Here is a 12937-nt window from a genome sequence, read left to right as displayed (position 1 = left end):
AAGGGTACTAAAGTAAATGTTCAAATGACCCTACAAACCCAAGCAGTACTACTCAAGTAAATGTTACTGAATCTACTTAAAATCTACAAGCAATATCACAAAATATAATGAACTCTGTGACAGGTTGCATTACACTGTCATTTCAACAACTGCACTTTCCAGTTTAATTCCAACTAAAAAAAATTAATTTGCCAAAACATGTTAAGGAAATACATGCTTTTCAAGTTGAGTGCCCCGTGTCAACTATCCATGCTAGAATAATGATTTAAAAACCACCATGTATCACTTCTGGTTTTTATTATAATTTAATGGAAATTTCCAATGAATAATTATAGACGAATTAAGAAAATGCATCATAGATAGTTAGATACAAATATAAATAATCAAATAATAAATACGTGTCATACATTTTTTGCATTTTATAGTGATATTACATTGCTGTGTTGTAATTAGTATTGCACTGTGTTTAGAAATGTGTTAACAATAAACACAAATTTCACAAATTACTTTGTCTTGCTGTTTTGAACCCCTGTCTGAAGCACTTAACTTCTTGCTCTAAGAGCAGTCCACATCAACCATGTGTCTCTATTTGCATCTGTCCTTTTGCATGTCTGTCTGTCTATTTTCTACATTGATGTCACAAATTTGATGAGGGGGGTCAGGTTATAAACCATTGGCACTACAAAAAATCATGGAACAACTATAGGGATAAAATAAGTGTTAAATTATTTTAGAACGGTGCATGTTTCTGCGTGTGGACCAACAAAACTGATCACACATCTATAACCTAACCTCATACACCTGCCTGTTCCAGCCTGTTTATAAACACAAAAATAGGTTTTAAAGAACAAAATTATATCACATGTCTGAACAACGATGAATCTGCCAAATCACTTTCAGTTGGTTCATGAGAGCGTAAATTCTTACAGCCTTCACATCGTGACTTTAAATATTGAGCTTCCACTTTGAATACAAGTGTACATTAATTTAAAATATAAAAATCTTGGTACGATTGTTCAAATCATTATATTGGCTACCATTGATTGAAGGACTGGTATTACGATGACATTACAATCAAGCAGGACAATACCATGTGCTATAAATAGCTATGTACTACAAACCACAAACTTGTATTACTACACTTATTGAAGATTTTAATATTGATGCAACCAAAATAACTTAGTGAATAATTGAAATGAAATTGACATTTCAATAATAAGATTTTAACGTTTTTTTTTAGTTTAATGTGATATAAACTGTCATTTGCCAATTCACACTGCTTATCTAACACCCTTCGGGCATTATTTGCCGTGTAATTCTGCAACTGACAGTTTATACCACAATAAATAAACTCAGAAAAAACAACATTAAACTCTTACAAGATTCTAATAGGTGTTTACATAATGAAACCTGCCACTAAGCCCCATTCTTTTTAAGCTGCAGTGTAATGTGTTTTGATAATTTGGTAACTGAAGGAGCTTCATTCCAAAATGTACATTGTTTCTTTTAATATAATGTTAATAGATCTGAGAGGCTGAAAGATTTGCTGTTTATTTACTATTACATCTCCAACTTTTTAAAATGAAACAAAAATCTGGTATCTTAATGTTTACTTGGAATATCAGTGAAATATTTTACATTTTGTTTTTAAATGAAAATTCTGTTTGAGCTGTGACCAGATCATGAGTTAAAATGTACTGATCACAATAAACTTTAAAACTTAAAACCATATAATCTAAAACATGATGTAAAGAATTTAAATTTACCATCATCTAGAAAAAAAAAGAATAAAACTTCATAACCATGTAGAGATTATGGTTCTTCGGAATTTAAAAATTTTAACCTATTAAATCACAACTTTGCTCATTACTGCACTACCTTGTTAGAATTGAACTGTCTTGATAATCTGAATGGCACACAGCTTCACACTGTTTTGTCAATCTTTCTGGTTTCCATACAGTTCTTCTACTGCAGGTCCTACATTGTAGATGCAGTGTGTTGCAAACTACTGGTAAATTTCAGGCATTTGAGTCATCTTCTACCTCCTGTATGCTATTTCAAGTTGGCGATTGTTTTCCCTTGTGTTGGAAATTTTATTTGGCACCAACAACATGTCTTTTCCAATTTCTTCATTGTTCAAGTCAGTTTATTTTTACCAAGTAAGATCTCTATTGGATTTCTTTAATAACCCAAGTTAGATCTGTCCTTTGATTATTATGGACAATTCTACTTGTCTGTCTTAGATCAAATTGTTTCATATGTCATACTATTGACCAGTCATGGTAGAACTATTGGTGATTTTCTCTGTGCTTTTCTTTCCATTGCATAACTTTCTTTGTTTTTAAACTTTCTTAGTCTCATGATTTGTGGGTAGATTAGCTCGTAGGTAGTCTTTGTGCAGAGAATATTCCATTTTCTAGGGGAGTAGATCTGTAAGCTAAACGTCCAAGACATGGATCTTCTGCCTTTTTGCATTACTTATTTATTTCCCACTCTGTGCTGCTTTTGGGCTAAACCATTTTATTTTGGATATCTAGGGCTACTTGTTATGTGTCTAAAATCCCAAACTTTTAGGCAAACTGTTTTATGAGGTGTTAAAGTAATAAAGCAATCAAAGGTAGTTCATGATGGCTTTCAAGTCTTTCAACAACAATTGGATGACCTTTGATTTATTGTATTGTTGAATTATACTTTTGTTGCTCAGGATGTTTACAGAGGAATATTTTGGGGAAGTTAATAAATATTTTAGTTCATTTCATGTCATAATGCAGAAACATTATCTTTCTCCCAATGGTTAAAAAAAAAAGAAAAACGCTGCCAAAGAAATCTGAGACTATGGGAATACAACTCGTATCCAACTCTGAAATTTCTTAGGCTGAAGCTTGGAGGAGTATGAGTGAGAAGTCATCAAGTTTAAAACCCAGCAACAGAAAAATGAAATTTTCTGTAAGGCTAATTTTGGTTGTTTTGTCATTGTCAGGTTTGAATGCTGATAGAGAGAAGCCATTCTGCATTTTTCTCAAAATTATTAAAGAGGAAATCTGGACCAAAAAACAATTGAGAGCCTGTTCATTGTGAAACTTAATAATCAGTCAGTGATCTTGTGAATGAAACTAAAAATGCATTTGGATGCCTTCTTCCCTTAATTGTCATACCTATCTCCTATGAATTAATCACAATGGATCAAGAAGTATATTTTCTTTCCTGCCTCAGTCTCAGAAACAGCCTGCCAGTGATGATCATTCCAGCCCTCAAGACTCCCAAGAAAATGAAGCTAGTAACAATTCTTAGAAGAAGGAGAATATGCTTAAGTTGTAAGAAATGTTGAGCATCAGTTATAAAATACTGTACAAGTGTTTCCCTTTATTCAACGTGAGACAAGAAATCTTGAGCATCATTTTACTTCACAAATGACTAACAATACCACCTACAAGATCATGACTCAAAAACATAATGACTTGAGATTTAACTTTTGACTCTTGAGATTTTGGTGTCAAGGGTCAAATGACTCTTCAGTTATGAAATCATATACATTATGGATTTACAAATCCACTTTCTCAACTCCCATGACAAACTCAAGTTTGGTTCAGGCAAGTTCAAATATGCAAGGAACTTTCTCACAAGCTAATAGAAAAAAAATGGGGATATAAGATGCAAGAAATTTTTAATGTTGGTGGTCTGGTTTAATGTTGGTGGTCTGGGTAAACTGCAAATATTTTTGCGAGCTAATCTACAGTCAAGTGATCAAGTTCAGTTCCCAATGCTTGCAAATTTTTATACCCTGCAACCTTGCCATAACATACACAACAGTGCCTTTATTTAGCATTTATATGTAAGGCATATGTAAGTTATTATATGTCTGCATAACTGGCTACAGTTTCTTATGTGTGTTGTATGCGCCATTTCCATATTGTAGTCAATGTCAAGGCCTGTATTGCATTTTCTTGTGCAGATATGATAATGTCAGTATTTACTATTTTCAGCAAGTATTATTGACAAATGATGAATAAATTTATATTTTAACTTGTCGGTTACATTGTAATCATAATATTTATATTTACCATGGGATTCACTGACTTTCTTGTCCCGAGTTAGCCTCGTGAGAATGTCAGATTCACGACTCTAAAAAAAAATCTTTTCAAACATTATTTTGATGCATGTTGCCACTTTTATGGTGTTAATTGATAAAATACAACTCATGGAAATAAAAGGCACTCATCCATAATAATTAACTTCCAGGAGGATTTTGTTCAAAGCATGATTGATGTTAGGAAATTGCAAGCACCCAGAAGTGGCATTTTATATGTGGTTTATATGATACTTACAAGAGACTTGATACATTCATCATGGCAAATAAATAAATGGACAAAAATAAGTGTTCTCAGATCATTCTCAAATATTGGATTGAAATATTTTGATGCATTTTGCCAATTCGGAGGTGACTACATGATAATTGTCAAGTAAATGGAATAAGTGTTCACGAATCATTGAGTTGAGAGTATAAATATATCATTACAAAAAGTTTTGCTTTTTTGCTCTCTCTCTCTCATGAATGTAGCTATCAGTACAATCTTTTCTACCAAATCCTTTATTTTCTGTCTACATGTACATGGATGCTTTGTTCCTTCAACTATATCTGCATTCAAACACTTTCTAATCTATTTCTAATCTATATATATATCTATATCTATCTACCCGTATTACACAAACACATGCAGGTAGATACATAGATAACTTATGGTTTTAAGGTGCCAACGGAAGTAGGAAACATAAGTTTCAATAAATAGAACATGATTTCCTTAAAATATACCATATTTTATCTTACTGTTTTACTTGTGTTGGAACAACAAGTTTGGGACAAGATAAGATTTTCCAAGGGCAAGTTCAGTTTCCAGTATAAGTATGTAACCAAGTGGCATTAGTAGATTTTAGTAGCATTCATGTAGAGTTGTTATAAATAGTATCTTCAGTTTTCAGTAGCTTTCATGTACAGTTGTTGTAACTTGCATCTTCAGTTTTCAGTAGCTTTCATGTACAGTTATTGTAACTTGCATCTTCAGTTTTCAGTAGCTTTCATGTACAGTTGTTGTCACTTGCATCTTCAGTTTTCAGTAGCTTTCATGTACAGTTGTTGTCACTTGCATCTTCAGTTTTCAGTAGCTTTCATGTACAGTTTTTATAAGCAGTATCTTCAGTTTTCAGTAGCTTTCATGTACAGTTGTAACAAGCATCTTCAGTTTTCATTAGCTTCATGTACAGTTGTTCAGTGTTATTTTTTTCTGCTGTCATGATATACAATGATTTTTGTTAGTTCATTTTAAAGACTGTAGGTTAAGATTCTAATAGACAGGTTTTGATTTGATGAAACCAGCTTCTAAGCTCCCTTATTACCTCAAGCTACAAGATTATATTAAATTTAATATTCCTGAAAATGTGTAATTAATTAATGCATTTATGTCATATGTTGATGTAGTAAGTGAATGGAAAAAGTTACATTCTCAGATATCTGCTGGATAGACCCAAATTCATCCTAAACAAGTATGCTGATATCTTTCCATCTTAACTGAAGGCTGCTAAGGTTATGCCTGTTGATAAAAAAGGGTTCAAAATCAAATCATGATAAATATAGACCAATATCTATTCTGCCAACCATATCCAATCTGTCTGAAGGGCATGTTTCCAAACACCTTTATGGTTACCTGTACCCATTCCAATATGGATTTAGATGAAACAAATCCTATCAGTTTGTGCTAACAAAACTTGTTGATGAATGGTTGCTTGCAGTAGCCAGTGGAGAATTGGTTGGAACCATTTGCCTTTAAGAAGACATTTGGCTTGGTTGACCTTAATATACTTGCATGGAAATGTGAGAAGTTCAAATTTTTCATTTATCACTGTCATGGCTCAAATCCAACCTGTCTCACAGAAGCCAGCAAGTTGTTATTGATAACATTAAATCAGAGCTGATGTTCATCAGCAAAGGAGTTCCATTGGGATCTATTTTAGGGCCTGTATTATTCATATTGTTTATAAATGACTTGCCCTCTATATGTTCAACATTAAAAAACTAATTTATATGCTGATGATAATACTTTACATAAGTATCGTTCCAACTTTATAACTTTGAACAAGAAACAGGGTGAATATTTATATAAAGTTGAATATTGTTGATCACTAAAGAACATATTTATCAATCACCTATAAACCAAGTCAGTGTTGATTGGAAATAACCAAAGATTATCAGTGAACAGTAATCCAAATCTTGAGCTGTATATCTCCAATAATAAAATTGAAAATGTCGACATAGAAAATCTTTTGGATTTCATGTTGATAAGAACTTAACTGAAGTAAGCAAGTGAAACACATTTGTTCTGTAGTAAACTCAAGAATCAAACTTTTACTAAAGATAAACTGTTGTCAACCACTCAGCTATCAGAAATTATTTTACAATGCATTTATTCTTCGTCCTTTGGACTACTGCTGAACAATTTGGGGAAATACAGCTGATACTAATAAAACAGTCCACAATCTTCAAAATAAGGCAGCAAGAATTTGCCATTTGATACACCATCCATAAATCTGTTCTCAAAACTGAAATTTCAGAAATATGAAAACAGATTAGCATTCCATATTAATGTTCAAAGTAAAGAATGAACTTGGTACACAATATCTGAATTGTATGTTTCATTTTAAGTCAGGAAAACAGTCTAAAGGACCTAAATTGAGATCAATTACAACTGATCATTGCAGTAAACCATTCCCAAAAACAAACACTTAAATAATAAGCTTACTGTGGTACTATTCTCTGTGTGTGTGTGTGTGTGTGTGATTTGGATTTTTAACGTAGCTTTCAAAAAATTTCAGTCATATAATTACGATGTCTGCAGTGTGGCAGTTTTTAGTGATGTCTAGAACTGGGGCATCATGCCGCAGACATGTAGCATGATGTCCCACTCATTCACATTATCCTGACACCAGGCTGACCATTCCTAACACTAACCTCTTAATGTTGAGCGCCAAGCGATGCAGCTGTTGGTATCATTTTTATAAGTCTTTGGCATGACTCGGTTGCATTTTGAACCCGTGACCTCCCGTGTAAGAGGCGGATGCTCTAACCACTTGGCCACCCGAGCAGTCATTCTATGAAATGAACTCCCTAAAGCAATTATGGCACTAACTAATCTAAAGGGGTCGTCCATTAATTATGTCAACAAAATGGGGGGAGGGGGTTTGAAGAAGTTTGACAAATGTTGACATGGGGGAGGGGGGAGTTCAAGATAAATTGACGTCAACAATGTTATTTTTTACAATAAATTTAATAAATCAAAAAATAGGAAATTAGTCGGTGCGTTGGCATGGCACACACTCGCTCGCCCGTCAACAGCCCACCAGTTTAATCCTAAACCGGTTGAGCTCTTGTCAAGGAAGTCATAGTCTTGCATCATCATATTTTGTTTTTATTCAATGTAGATTGTAGACAGATTTTTAATTTATTTGTAGACCTTTTAATTTCCATAATTCTATTTTTAGCATAAAAGCCAGCCGTATAAAATATTGTTAGTTTTTTTTTTTTTTTTTGGGGGGGGGGGGAATTTTATTAGGGGGGTCACTGAGAATTTGACAGTTGTTGACATGGGCGGGGGAGGGGGGGGGGTAAAAATTGCCTAAAAATTGTTGACATAATTAATGGACGTCCCCAAATGTGTTCAAGCAAAAATATATTACTACCTTCTTGAAAGGCAGTTTTCATCGTAAATATTGAAATACATACACTCCAATTTATTCTGTTAATGCATTTCATAGACCCTTTATGCTTTTATGCTAAATCTATTTTTAAATGATTTTTTTTCTTTCTTGTATTTTCAATAGTTTGTTCATCCTAAGGACATCAGAGGAGAACTGTATAATATTCTAATTTTTAAGTACAAAATTTTTGTTACCGTTTTGTTGCAGCGCATTTTGTCGTGGTCAGTGTGACATGCAACCATAAAGTTTGACATATGGGCTCGTTTTGCAATAAATTGCTTTCTGTGAAGGATGGGACATGCTCTGTTTGGGGCTTGATTGGATTTTAATTAGGACTCTCTAGGATAACGGTCTGACAGATATGTTAACGTATGTTCAGGTAAATGAACATGACAAAGTAGAGACAATCCAGAGAATATTTATGCCACTTGGAAATGAGTGTCATAAAATGAAATTGTCCAGGAATAGTTATTAATACAGGCTGACTAGAGAGAATTATTATGACTTTGATGGAAGTGCTAAATTTTGGCGGTTAGATAAAGTTAATCTTGATTGGCTATGTTAAACTAGGGTATGTGTGTTTCCAGATGAAATTCAAGGTTTTAAATAACGTTCCTCATGAAATTAGGCTAAGTTTTTGTGGGAAGCCAGAATTTAGCTCTGAAATATAACAAGTATTTCTCATTAAATCGTCCAAGGAATGGGGTCTGGAAGAATATGAGAGACCTGGAACTAGAGAAATATTCGGCTGCATAGAAAGAGTGAGTCTCATAAAGGCACAAAGGTATTAACTCAATACAATATGCTCATTGAGGTAAGTTTGTAATTATTTGCTGAATGTATTCATTTAAAATTAATATATCAATTTTCTGTGAGTTCAGAAGTCAGTCGTGGTTTGCATGTAAGAGAAATCATGTATTGTAGGAACTGTAAGCATTACTCTGATACAAACTGTCATAATTAATTTATCTGTCTTAAATAATATGTACCTTGCATGCTGCAAATTGCTTCTACTATGACTATGTCTATAATTCACTAATTAGCCAGTAATATCATTAAGACAAAATGTGAAGTCAATTAATTCTCTTAACTGAGGAAAATCAGTGTGTATCAACTGATACTGTTCAACTAGTAATTTATAGCCTACAGTGGGACATCCAAAATTTGTTAAATATTTTTTATTATCCACAAAGTAACTGATATGTTTAGTACAGCAGTCTGTGCTAGGAAGGCCAATGCATACTGCATATATTTCACGCAAAAATATTTCATGACAATTATATGACATGAAAATTAAAATCTAATAAATTAAAGAACTTTTGACAATGTTATTATACTTTTTACTTTTATTACACAATCTGCCTGTTACAAACGAGGCTAGAGTGTGGGATATCATACTTCTATGCGACATCCAGGCTCAAATGTCAGCCCATTTTTGAAGTGTGGTAACATCATCAACATCTCTGAATATTTACATAGAATGTATGTGTGATCTGGATTTTTAATGGAGCTTTCAATTTTTTTTTTAGTCATATTGCTACGACGTCTGCAGTGTGGCAGTAAATAGTGATGTCTAGCGCTGGGGCAACATGCCGCAGACATGTAACATGATGTCTCACCCAGTCACATTATCCTGACACCAGGCCAACCAGCCCTAACACAAACCTGTTAATGTTGAGCGCCAAGCGAGACAGCTCTTAGTACCATTTTATAAGTCTTTCATATGGCTTAGACGGGATTCGAACTAACGACCTGCTGCACTTGACGTGGATGCTCTAACCACTATGCCACTGGAGCGGTCTTTACATAGTCTCATTGTATTACAGTTAGAGGTCAGACCGGAAAATTTAACTTATTTGGCAAGATAACTCTCAATTAGAAATTGGTCAAGGAGATTTATATATGGGTGGAAACAAAGTTTCCTAAAACAGTTCTGATGATATTAATATACGAGCCCAACAGAAATCCTCAATCCTTAACATCCTTGGGAGGCTAGAGAATGCCAAGACCAACAACCACCATGATTCCGCCCCCTGATCACACAACAATGGACAGTCCTGACAGCGACCTGAAGCTGAAGCTCGCCAAGGTCATGTGGGTGGGGGTAAGCCAAAGTACCTCAGCAATCTGCTCATTCCTCACCTCTTACTGTTATGCTTGATGACCCCTTTTCTAGTGTGACCACAACGCCAAAGCGATTTGAGAGAAAATTCATCTCTAACATCATTGAAAACCAGTAACACAAAATCAGTGACTATTGAATGCACAATATTCAAAATGCATAAACAATCCAATGACGTTCCTGTGCACAGAGCTCACCGAACCTCTCTCCATTGTAGATATCCATTTTTCCATTTTTTTTTTTAGCTCCTGCAGTGAAAAATGCCAAGGATCAGCTTCTAGATTAAATGCGTGACAATGAATGTTCCGTGATTAACATTCAAAATTATCATGACAGAAATAGATCATACTGGTTGCTGTGGTCAGCGGTAAGGCCCAGAACGATGTTTAATATTTTAGCAGCAGGGAGGGTGAACAGACAACTTGCTTGAAAGTCCATTTATGAAAAATAAAACTTCACAAAAATATTTAAAAAAAATAAGGTCAATAACATCAAACCAAAGCCTCTAATTAAAATCAGAGAGTTTCTCTGATTGGGTTAGTTCATAAGTAACTTGATCTTTGTCGTTCATGTTTTGAAATTGTTATATGTGTTTTTGTTTACTTTTCGGACACTCATTTTTGGTCGCACCCTCCCTGCTGCTGTACTGTGTGAGTGTAGTGTGTGAGTAATTAAATCATTATTATATCAGTCTCACAACCAACATTTTTATCAAGACCTATACAATATCGCGACCGAGGATAGTGTAAATTTACTGTTTTAAATCTGTGTGGGGTAGCTTCTACTTTTGAAAAGAAGTTTGATGAATATTTTGCAGATTATATGTATCGACTCCATTAAATTCAACTATAATATTAAAGTTATCTCTGATCATTTTAGGTATTTGTGTATATCACTGAGTAGCATATATAACATCGGTGTTTTTATGCATGCCTCTAGAAAATATTCTGGCTGGATTTGATTGTTTATCCAGCATTACATCATCTTATACTATGAGATTATTAATAAATCCATCGAGGTCATCTACAGATGGAGCTTCATCAATATCGGTGATAAAATCAATAATATCATTACCATCCTCGTCCAATAATTTTGCATTTTCATTAAAATCTTTAAGCACCTCGTAGCATCGCTGATCATCTACGGATGGTACCACTAAATATAACTTAACCCACTTGAGCCATCTCATTATCAAATTAACCAGTAATTGTGTTTTACCCGATCCAGATGGACCTATTATTATCATTCTGATGGAATTCGGTAATACTGAAATATGTTTTACTGGCTCTTGCTTTCGTGTTGCTGAAAAATCAATGACATCCATGTTGTACAAATCTAACAAATAATATGAATTTATATTGTGTTCGATGCAAAGCATCCACCCCCACCAGTTGATTAACAATAATAACAACAAAAAATAAAAAGCGTGCACTTACAGGCAAGTGTGTGAACTGTGGTACAAGCAAATATAAATTGATTTTGTTTCGTATGAAGACAGGTGGTGATATCGCTGCTTCCTTAGGAAAATTGCCATAAGCTCCATGGGCTAAATACCCAGGAGAATAACAACTTCCTGGATATAATTATTGTGGTCCTGGCACTCGACTTGATATCCGACTTGACGAGGGAGATCAACCAAGACCTGGAGAGTATCCAATAAATGGGATTGATCAAGCATGTCACATTCATGATGTAGTGTATAAAAATAAAGATTTATAACAACGACATACTGCAGATGTGCAGTTGATTCACTCGTTAAATTCCATAAAAAATAATCTCTCAGAGAAAAACTTGCTAGCTTCCTTGTAAAATCTGCGATGAAAGGTAAACTTGTGCTAGGGGCCGGTAATTAATCAACCGATTATTATTATAATGGTATCTATTTATTATAGCCCAAAAGGATATTGGAGGGGTAGTTCAGCGATTAGTAAACTTGCTGATGCAGCAAGAGTCATACGTTCTGTTGCTGCAAATCGGTTAGCACGACAGGCAATATGGCAAATTTATTTACCACCACCTAAAAAATTCAACATCCACATTTTGATGTCAGCGCTCCAAATGAAGTTCATCAAGCAGATATATTTTTTTCCCACAAGGTATATTAAAATTGGTAGATGTCAAACACATATATACAAATACGCGTTGACTGTCATTGACGTGGCAAGTAAGTATAAAGAAGCAGAACCACTATCAACTAAAGCAGCTAAAGCAGCATCCGAAGTTGGATCTGCGTTTGAACGAATTTATCAATGAGGACCCTTGCAATGGCCACATTTACAACAGGATGATCCTGGCAAGGAATTCTTGGTGCAGTATCATCTCTGACAAAAAAAAATAACGTCAAAATCAGACGAGGACATACCGCAATTCATCGCGATCAGGCAATAATTGAATGATTTAATCGAACACTTGCTGAGAGATTATTTGGATATCAGTATGCAAAGAAATAATTCAGAAAGACAAAAGATCTCGTGAATGGGTTGCAAGATTACCAAGTGTTATAGCTAAATTAAATAATGACATTACTCGTGCAATTTCTATGAAACCTACCAATGCGATCACAAAAAAAAAAAACATATACCAATGCAACGAGATGACTTCTTTTCAAAACAACCAGTACATGTACTAGGTAATGTGACTGTGAGGTATTCATATGAACCTGGCTAACTTGAAAGTGGTAAAAAAAGAGCTACTGATCCTATTTGGAGTATTACGGCACATACAATTTCCAGTGTGGTAAGATCCCTGAGTAGATCTGCAATCTACAGACTAGATTCAACTGCTTCTCAGCGTGGATTTGTACGTGAATAATTACAAGTAATTCTTGAAGACACACAATTACCATCGCATTCACTTTTATGAACTGGCGCCTAGACGTCGATTACACTCAAGACTGGTCAGCATCACATTTTCGCGTGAGTGACCAAGACTACTATTAATTCTATCTACGTTAAACTGACTTGGATTATTATTCGAATACTGCCACAACATTACTGCGTTGCAGAGCTGATTATTCTGTAGTTGTTTTAATGTCGAGATAAATTCAGCGTAGAGATCAAAGTCGCGTTT

Source organism: Sinohyriopsis cumingii, chromosome 4 (genome assembly GCF_028554795.1).
Source record: "Sinohyriopsis cumingii isolate HCF-2022 chromosome 4, ASM2855479v2, whole genome shotgun sequence".
Taxonomy (NCBI): domain Eukaryota; kingdom Metazoa; phylum Mollusca; class Bivalvia; order Unionida; family Unionidae; genus Sinohyriopsis; species Sinohyriopsis cumingii.
Note: the sequence above shows the minus strand (reverse complement) of the source record.